General features: G+C 40.5%; 1 protein-coding gene across 4 annotated transcripts in view; it reads left to right on the top strand.

Annotated features, from left to right (window-relative positions):
- The first annotated feature begins 4,877 nt into the window (after positions 1 to 4,877).
- The window catches only part of LOC105397590 (insulin receptor), a 52,887-nt gene continuing 49,444 nt past the window's right edge, over positions 4,878 to 8,320 (top strand). For all 4 annotated transcript variants that reach the window (XM_048633556.1, XM_048633557.1, XM_048633555.1 and 1 more), the window contains exon 1: positions 4,878 to 5,122. The gene's annotated coding sequence lies outside the window, so the exon portion shown is untranslated. The remainder of the gene's footprint in view (positions 5,123 to 8,320) is intronic.

Below are 8,320 nucleotides of genomic sequence, written 5' to 3'. Positions count from 1 at the left end.
TGCTTGGCTGGCTGTAGTGGGATAATTTAATTATAAGTCAGAGATATATTTTGATGTTTTCTGTCGCACTGGCGCGGACGCGGGCTGCACTCACGGAGCTTGCCAAATGCACCGCAATTTCTCACTTGTTATGTGCTTAACGGATATTACAAGTGGCATTTATAAGCCGAAATATTGTGTACGAAACACTCAAATGCAGTGCCACTCGAAACTGTCCTATTATACAATTGAAATTTTCCGAGTTTATAGGTGGCATGTCTGTGAGCTCAGTTATATTGTAGACGGGCACACCAAAAGCTGCATAAAAAAATAATAATTTGATTCTTCTTCTACATGAACATGAACATTTATCTGACCATTTAAAAATTAGCCCTAAATAAGTGATAGTATAATTAATGCCACCCCAGCACAAACACTTTAATTTTATGATCCACTACAATACATATTATTACAAGAAAAATACTTAACGTTTGTATACGTATTCTTTAATTTTGCTGTGGGAGGAAGATAAAAGTCTACGCAGTCTTAAATCGATAGGTTAGGATCCCTCAAATCTCAATAATAAATTACACATATTGAGAACACACTAGTTCCGCGATGGCACCCGTACTAGTCTAGAACTAGATCATGTCTGTCGAAACACAGTAAACACTATTAACATGATTAACTGCAATGATTGTCACGACGTCGTTAAACGCCGTCGTTGGACGCTAACAGAGATGCAGTTGCCCAACACGCTTCACGGCAATTAGGAAACAAGTGACAGGTAGTAAAGTTATACCAAGTTACATATTATACATAAGTGCTTGAAGATTGTGTTGCAGTCAGGTAGGTATTTACTTTGTTTCCTGTAAGTATCCTACCTCTAGTCTATAGCTAATATATTATGCATTAGCGTAGGAATGTAATCTCAATCTTGGAAATGTTTAACGATTAAGCATCGATAATATGGTAAGTACTTCTGAAATTTCAAAAACTCATTCTAGCCTACTACAATATGTGCATGCTATAAAAATAGGTAGGTTACAAGTTCAAGTTCAACCAAAATCGTCGCCGTCCATCCAAATACATCAGGATAATCGGGAAACGCCCAGTGCGGCGAAACGATGGCGATATTAGATAATCAAATCAGTTCGGAGCTCGTTTATAAGCAGTAGAATCTGATACATAATGCATCAGTCTTGTGATTGTGAGCGAGTCGAGCAAACAATTTGGCCCTTCGATTGGGGGCGATTGGGGTCAACTGCGCGTCGATCGGCTCCCACTGAGGAGTCACATTGCTGGGGTCACCCAGCCACGTTACATCACCACCGCACACACCGCGAGAGATACAGACACATTATTTTAGGCACCAATTAAACCTAATGAGAAGTTATGTGGTAATCTTGGTCGTAAAAGTCATGGTGTGCTGTGGAAAATTACTATGCTTCTACACAACATGAACCAAATCGGTCTCCGCTTAGATAGGTACTTTCGCGAAAAATCCAGTAGAACCTTGAGCACGGATAATCAAACCGGAACATCCGTTTCGGAACTGCGATATCGTCACTGGACTGACACACTGATAGAGAGACGGCAACAATAAAACATCAGTAATTTTCAGTCGTTAATACCGATGCCTCAAATTTTTAACCGTACTTTTTTATAACAATTATTCCTTCCTCTTTCGGCAAGTTTACGATCATTTTGATTTATGTATTTGTTCTGATTGTACTTGAAAATGCCGAGCACGAAGGAAATAAAGCTTTTTATTATCCTACATTACCTGCCTAAACAGACAACCACTTTTGAGCGTCAAATATATTAAAAAAACCACGACGTGACCTCCGGTGCTGCGCGCAGTTGATTGAACCGGCGGGGGTCGAAGGTGCTTGCTAAATTGGAAATTAAAAACAAGTGATGATGTGATGACAGGAGTCATCACCTCTAAGCAAATTATACGTAGGTACTCGGTGAGATCGAAGATAAATCTACACCTACCTGACCTACCTTTTACTTACTACAGCCGCAAAAATCTACGGTGGAGGAGACAAAAAACTACATTGTGAGGAAAACTGCACATGTAGATTCTAGATGTGTAGTATATGTACCCTAGTGTATTGTACTCAACACGGTGATACAGTTCGCTGTCAATCACGTGTGTATAAAACAGGGAAAAGCGGGTGGCTCGCTTGCGAGTCTGACTACCCTTTCGTAAGTATAACCGTGGGCATATGAATTAAAATCACTCATATATCACATATGTATTCAGAGGTACCTTCACCATACCAACAGTCTGCGGCACATCCCGTCACCTAACAATGGAACAAACAAGAAAGTTTACAATGTAGAGCAAAAAGTTGGGGACCCGTTCTATTATTGTATTTAATTTAAAATTTTACCTTCGCAGTGTGGTGTGATCCTACCTTTACCTGCTGCTATACCGTACCTACCTGAATCATGATATAATCGTATTACCTATTTGTAGGTAGGTAATAAATGTAATAAATAAACAAAATATCCACCATGCAAGTGGAAGGTACTGATATGGTACCTAATACCTATAAGTACTTTGTAAAAGACAGCAAATACAGCATGGGTCTAATGACATTAAATTTGTTTCTTTTCAGGGGAAAACCAACTTTTTCCCATACATAAGTATACTCGTATGTCAGTGAAACATCATTGTGCTCATGTTATATTTTACAAAGTATAAGTAGTCATTGATAATGCCAGCCCCAAAAAGTTTATTAAGGCAACAAAGGTAGGTAAGTACCTACTTTGCTAATTTAATTTAGAGATACCTGTTGAAGAAAACTATATTTAACCCGCTCCAAAGTTAGCATTGTGTGACTCTATTTTTAAGTTTAATATTCATCAACATCACTTAGTTATCTTCTATTGCGTTATGATAAACACTAGCCTTACTCAAATAACTACCTACTTACATTATAGGTGCATTTTGAAGATGTAAGGGATCGACCCCTCCTAACAGTGGGTAAGTAAGTATCTACCTACATAAAATATGAATAATCGCTGTTTATTGGTCAATTAAAATACGATTACTACTATTATGAATACAAACATATTATTTATCTGCTATAAAAATATTATATAATTCACATTATCCTGTCAAATTACTATTTTAATTATATCGCTTCCGCGCCGGGGCCGGGGGTTCGCGCACTTATTTTTAAGACCAATCTTTATTTAAAAATAATAGCATTAGGTAGGCAATGTAGGCACGGAATGGAAGGTAAGTATGTAGGTATATCTTTCCAAGAAATAGGTACTTAGCACAGCGATGAAACTTCAGATGATGTTGTGTATGTAAGAAAGTGGATCAAATAAACGCTTTATCTATCTATCTATCTATCAGATGACAGAGGAATTATAATGTAAAGTAAGTAAGTACCAACTTCTTGTATGGTGTTGGGACTGTTGGTCCCAACAGCCAAAACAACTACAGTACGTTACGGTGTACTTACCTTACCTACAAACGGCACGGCATCGCATCGTAGACAGAGAAACCCCCGGCACGGTACGAGATGGGCCGCATTCTTGACGAGTCGGTCGAAGGCGCGTTCAGATCGGGCGGCGTATTTACTAAACGTTGTTATGGGTTTAAACCGTCCACGCCCGGCAATCCCATGCCGCGATGACATTTATCTCGGGAGGAAAATTCAAAATGCTATTCTGCCGATCTTACGAATTCCGAGTTCCGAGATTTGATTGCTAAATGTGTGGTGGTGGTAATGTAGCTCTTCCATTATTATATTTTCTCATCATTCATTAAGTAGTTAAATCTACGGTGTGTAGTAGTTTGGATAACATGCTTGCGTTTGTACTAGTGTCAGCTGATACGATTCAAAATACTATGCTGTGTTGTATTGTTGTCCTAAGGTACCCCAGTAGTAGAGAGGGCCGCACGAGAGTGCGCCACGCCGTCCTGTCCTCAGCAACCGCTCTGGCCTCCGTCCAGCTCAGGCCTTGCGCTTGCAGCTCGCCGTCCACTGTGCGCCGCCATGTGTGCACGGTGCGACCTAGCGGTTTCCACTCGCAAGCGATGCTTTCCATGTTCTCGGCTTCCCTCTTATAGTGTGACCGATCCATCTCCATTTTCGCAATGCGATTTCTTGCTCTATGGGCGACTGTTTGCACACCTTCCACAGGTCAACGTTCCGGATTGTGTTCGGCCAGGAGATGCGGTGGATCGTCCTCAGGGATTTGTTGACGAACACTTGTATTTGGTTCATCAATCCCTTAGTCACTCCACGTTTCACAACCCTACAGCTGAACCGAATTCACCACGGAGTTGATGAGGGAGATTTTCACGCGACGCTTGAGCACGTTGGAGTCCCACACAGATCTTAATTGTTGATCAAAATACTATAACTTACAATATTCCTTTTTCCTAAATTTATATTTTTAGTGCGCTTCGTAAAGAGACAGTTTTTTATTATAACATGTATACATAAGTGAAATGTATCAAAGTTATGTTAAGTTGAAATATTGTGCGACGGCAGTTTTTCTAACATAATGTATGAACAGTAATAAAAGATGACAACTCAATATAAATTCACGTTATCTAAGTGTAAAGTTTTTTAATGAGATGTAATTTTTTTAATAAGCAGTCTGAAAATCTCTTATTGAAAAACGGTCCCATTTATAAATACGGATTATAATTTCGCTAAAAACTAAAAATGCAAGAATTTTTCCATACTAATTTGACCTATACAAACATACTACTCGCAGACTCGGTAGATAGACAAACGAACGTAGAATTTGTATTTACGCGGCCGGTCGGGCGGGCGCCTACTACTACACCCCGCGCCCGCGACCCGCGCCGCGGCGCGCAGCCCATGCCCGCCGTATACCGCCCCTCCCTCCCTCCCGCGCTTTTCATTTCAGTTGTTCGCGCGCGCTCATTGAGAGTGCATGTTTGTGTGAATCGGCCCCGGAACGTTCACTGTGTGTTGCGTACAGTGTTATTTTATCATTTCTCAAAACGGTACATGTTCAGTGTTGATCAGTGACCAACAGTGTTGTTAAATACAGTTTGTGATATTGGATTTCGAGCGAATTACGGATATAGTTGTGTCCGTTTACGAAACGACACAACTACAGCGAGCGGCGAGCACAGGTAGAATAACATTTCGTATTACGTTTTCAGTGTTCTGCTGGTTATTGTGTTGGATTGAATGGTGATTATCGTCGTTGAGCTGGTACACCTGAAACAAACAGAGCTGCGTCCCACGTGACCGTCTATCAGTTGACGCACCCAGCGCGTAGGTACCACGTGGTGAAGCTTGGTGTAGGTAAACAACTTTGCTTACGTTCCTTTCCCTGGGCTAGCGCGAGCGGGCGTCGTATTGGCCGAATTCTACGACAGCAACAATGTTTCTGAGATAGGAGTAGTGAGGTCCTTGGTCTCCGATAACTTCGTTTTACTTAGTGGTGCTGGTACCTACTGTCTGTGCTATCCATATCAAATTTTACACTTATATGTAGAAGAAATCATCTACCAAGTCCAAGAATTACTATGCTCCTCTGTGTATAACGAGAAAATGCAATTATAATTAAATCCAATACATAAATAAGCCTATAACGCCTATAATGTAATCAACAACAACAACAAACTTTTCGATTTAACCTCCTTAGATTATGTAGCAAAAATAACAATAATAATGGATATATATCTTATTTTATACATGGCAACAAAATATATTTTTTATGTTGTCAGTTAAAACTTTAATAATTTACATAATAGATATTAGGTACCTCCTCAACTCATTAAGGTATAGGTAGGTACCATCTACTGTAGTGAGTAGGTACCTAATAGGTGCCTGTAATGGGTTCCGCTCATCTCGCATAATCTTTATTGACCAAAACTCATTTCGCATAACTCGTATGGTCTAAACTTTTTTGGCCGAACCATCACTTTGCCAAGACTTATGTGGCATAAGGCTCGTTTCGTCTAAAACTCTTTAGGCACAATCTTTAAACACCTAAGTTTCGTTTGCTCAAATTTATGTTCGTCTATACCTATGTATAATCTTGTTTCTCGTAATGTTATCTTAATAAATAATATATTAAGTATGTAGTAAATGTACAAATTGTGGTATTTTTCTCCTACATCCCGAAAATCACGATATTGTATGATCAAAAAATCGAAAGTTAACGACCAATATAATTATTACAAACCCCATGAGATCGAAATCTAAAAATAGGTGCGACGACGAGCAAAGCGAGGAGGAGCGTGTTAGGTGCACATGTTCATCAAAACCAAAGCGGAGCGCAGCGAAGCGGAGCGGAGCGTTTTCCAAACAGCGGAAACAATACAAGGCACCAGTTTGCGCTATGTAGGGAGACGCTCCGTCAAAGCCAAACGAATATTATTACTTTGTATAAACCTAATAAACCTATGCCATAGCATTATTAGGCTATTCAAGATTTGGCCATACCATTATTAGGCTAAACAATGTTATGCGAAATAACGTTTTACTAAACGAGATATATGCCATACAATTTTCGGCGTAACGAGACTTTGACCAAACGTTACTATGCAATACGAGATTAGGCAAATAAATCTTATGCCAAAAAAGGTAGAACCGCCTGTAATACCTAGACAGATCCACTCGTATATTTGGTTGCTTTACATAACTTTACTTTTCACCTTTTCATCCTATTGAAAACCTTGACCCATTGTTTTGGCGATTTTCTTGTAATTTTCTGTCTATCAAGCGATGACTTTTTATTGGTCAAGTAAGCCTAGTTGAAATCGTAGGAATGAAAGTAACTAAACTATCTACCTAACCTACCAGTCATCGATAGTTGCATTGCAATTGCAATTTGCAATAGAGTTATTCAAATTGCCAGTAAATGTGAAGTATTGTATGGTAAATGTATATACTATAGCTGTTCCCGCGCGCTTCGCTTCGCCTTAAAAAGTTTTCCCGTGGGAATTCCGGGATAAAAAGTAGCCTATGTTCTTTCCCAGGGTCTAGACCGTATGTATACCAAATTTCATTCAAATCCGTTCAGTAGTTTTGGCGTGAAAGAGTAACAGACAGACAGACACAGTTACTTTCGCATTTATAATATTAGTTAGGATGCCTACCCATCTACTTTACCTAAACCTACAAAAACACAGTCCACTGCAGAGGATGGGCTTTCTCCAAATCTCCAATACTAGGATATTGCCAAAATCTTTACGCTTGGCATGAAAATATACATTGTTTGGCAAACCCCCTAGGTACTAAACTAACTGTACTTGAAGCTTATCATAATATTGTCAACGACAATTCAGCCAGTCATCAGCGCTGCATTCCATAGGTTCTCAAGTTTCTCAGGTTTGAAACTTACAGAAAGTTATAAAATCAAAGATAAAGATACTCAAGTTAAGTTACCTACTACTACACAGTTAAGTTACCTACTCTCTTATATTTGTTAATTAAATATCTACATTAATTCTAGTCACCAAAATCCACTTAATGTTTGTGACTGACGATTGAACAACATGTTTGTTGAGGATCGGTTACGTCAACAGCACAAAAACCAGTTTGGAAGGTTGGCCCATTTAATTCATTAGAATGTTTAAAATATTTGCCAAGTTTTATCAGCTTTATAGCCCTTGAGGTGGAAATTGAGATTCTGCGCCAGTGCGACAGCAATATGCCCGATACCTATTACCTATACGCAAGGTGAGGTTCCGTCTGTCGTACGTACTTCGTATACATACATGCATACACGCGGCAAACAGACAGAATACGGCGTATTATTGTATCAGGAAGAGAGAGCGGCGTGGTTTGGTCCGAGGGGGGAGGGAGGGGTGCAATGTTTTGGGTGGAAGCGATGAGTGCGCCGCCGCGCTGCCCCGGCTGATCGATCGTGCTGCTCTGCGCCGCTGTGGCCTCTAAGTATTATTTACTACCAAAATATGGCGGCGTGCTGCGGCAAGCGGTCGTCGACCCCGCCGGCCGCCACGCCGCCGTGCGCCGTGCACCATAAACAACTCTCAGGTGCATAGTGCGGGGGGCCCGCCCGGCCCTCGGCCCTGCCTCGTGGGACGCGGCACGTACACGCGGGATGCACCCTACCTCTCCCTACCTCGATGCATGCCGTTTCCCGCCACATTTTGGCGCCATTTTTCCGTTTGTAAAGGACGTTTGTATGACGCTTACGCTCGCCACGTGTTATTTTTTGCTGGCTTTGCAAAAGTCGTTGAATAGCTGACGAGCATGTTATTGAAGTTAGTAACCAAAGGAAGGTTTGTTTATAAAGATTGTGCTCACAAAGCGTTGGTATCTATTTTTAGCTTTCCGTAGTTAATAATGACACC

Source organism: Plutella xylostella, chromosome 5, assembly GCF_932276165.1.
Source record: "Plutella xylostella chromosome 5, ilPluXylo3.1, whole genome shotgun sequence".
NCBI lineage: Eukaryota > Metazoa > Arthropoda > Insecta > Lepidoptera > Plutellidae > Plutella > Plutella xylostella.
The sequence above is the reverse complement of the archived record's forward strand: the minus strand, read 5'-3'. Positions and strand labels throughout refer to the sequence as shown.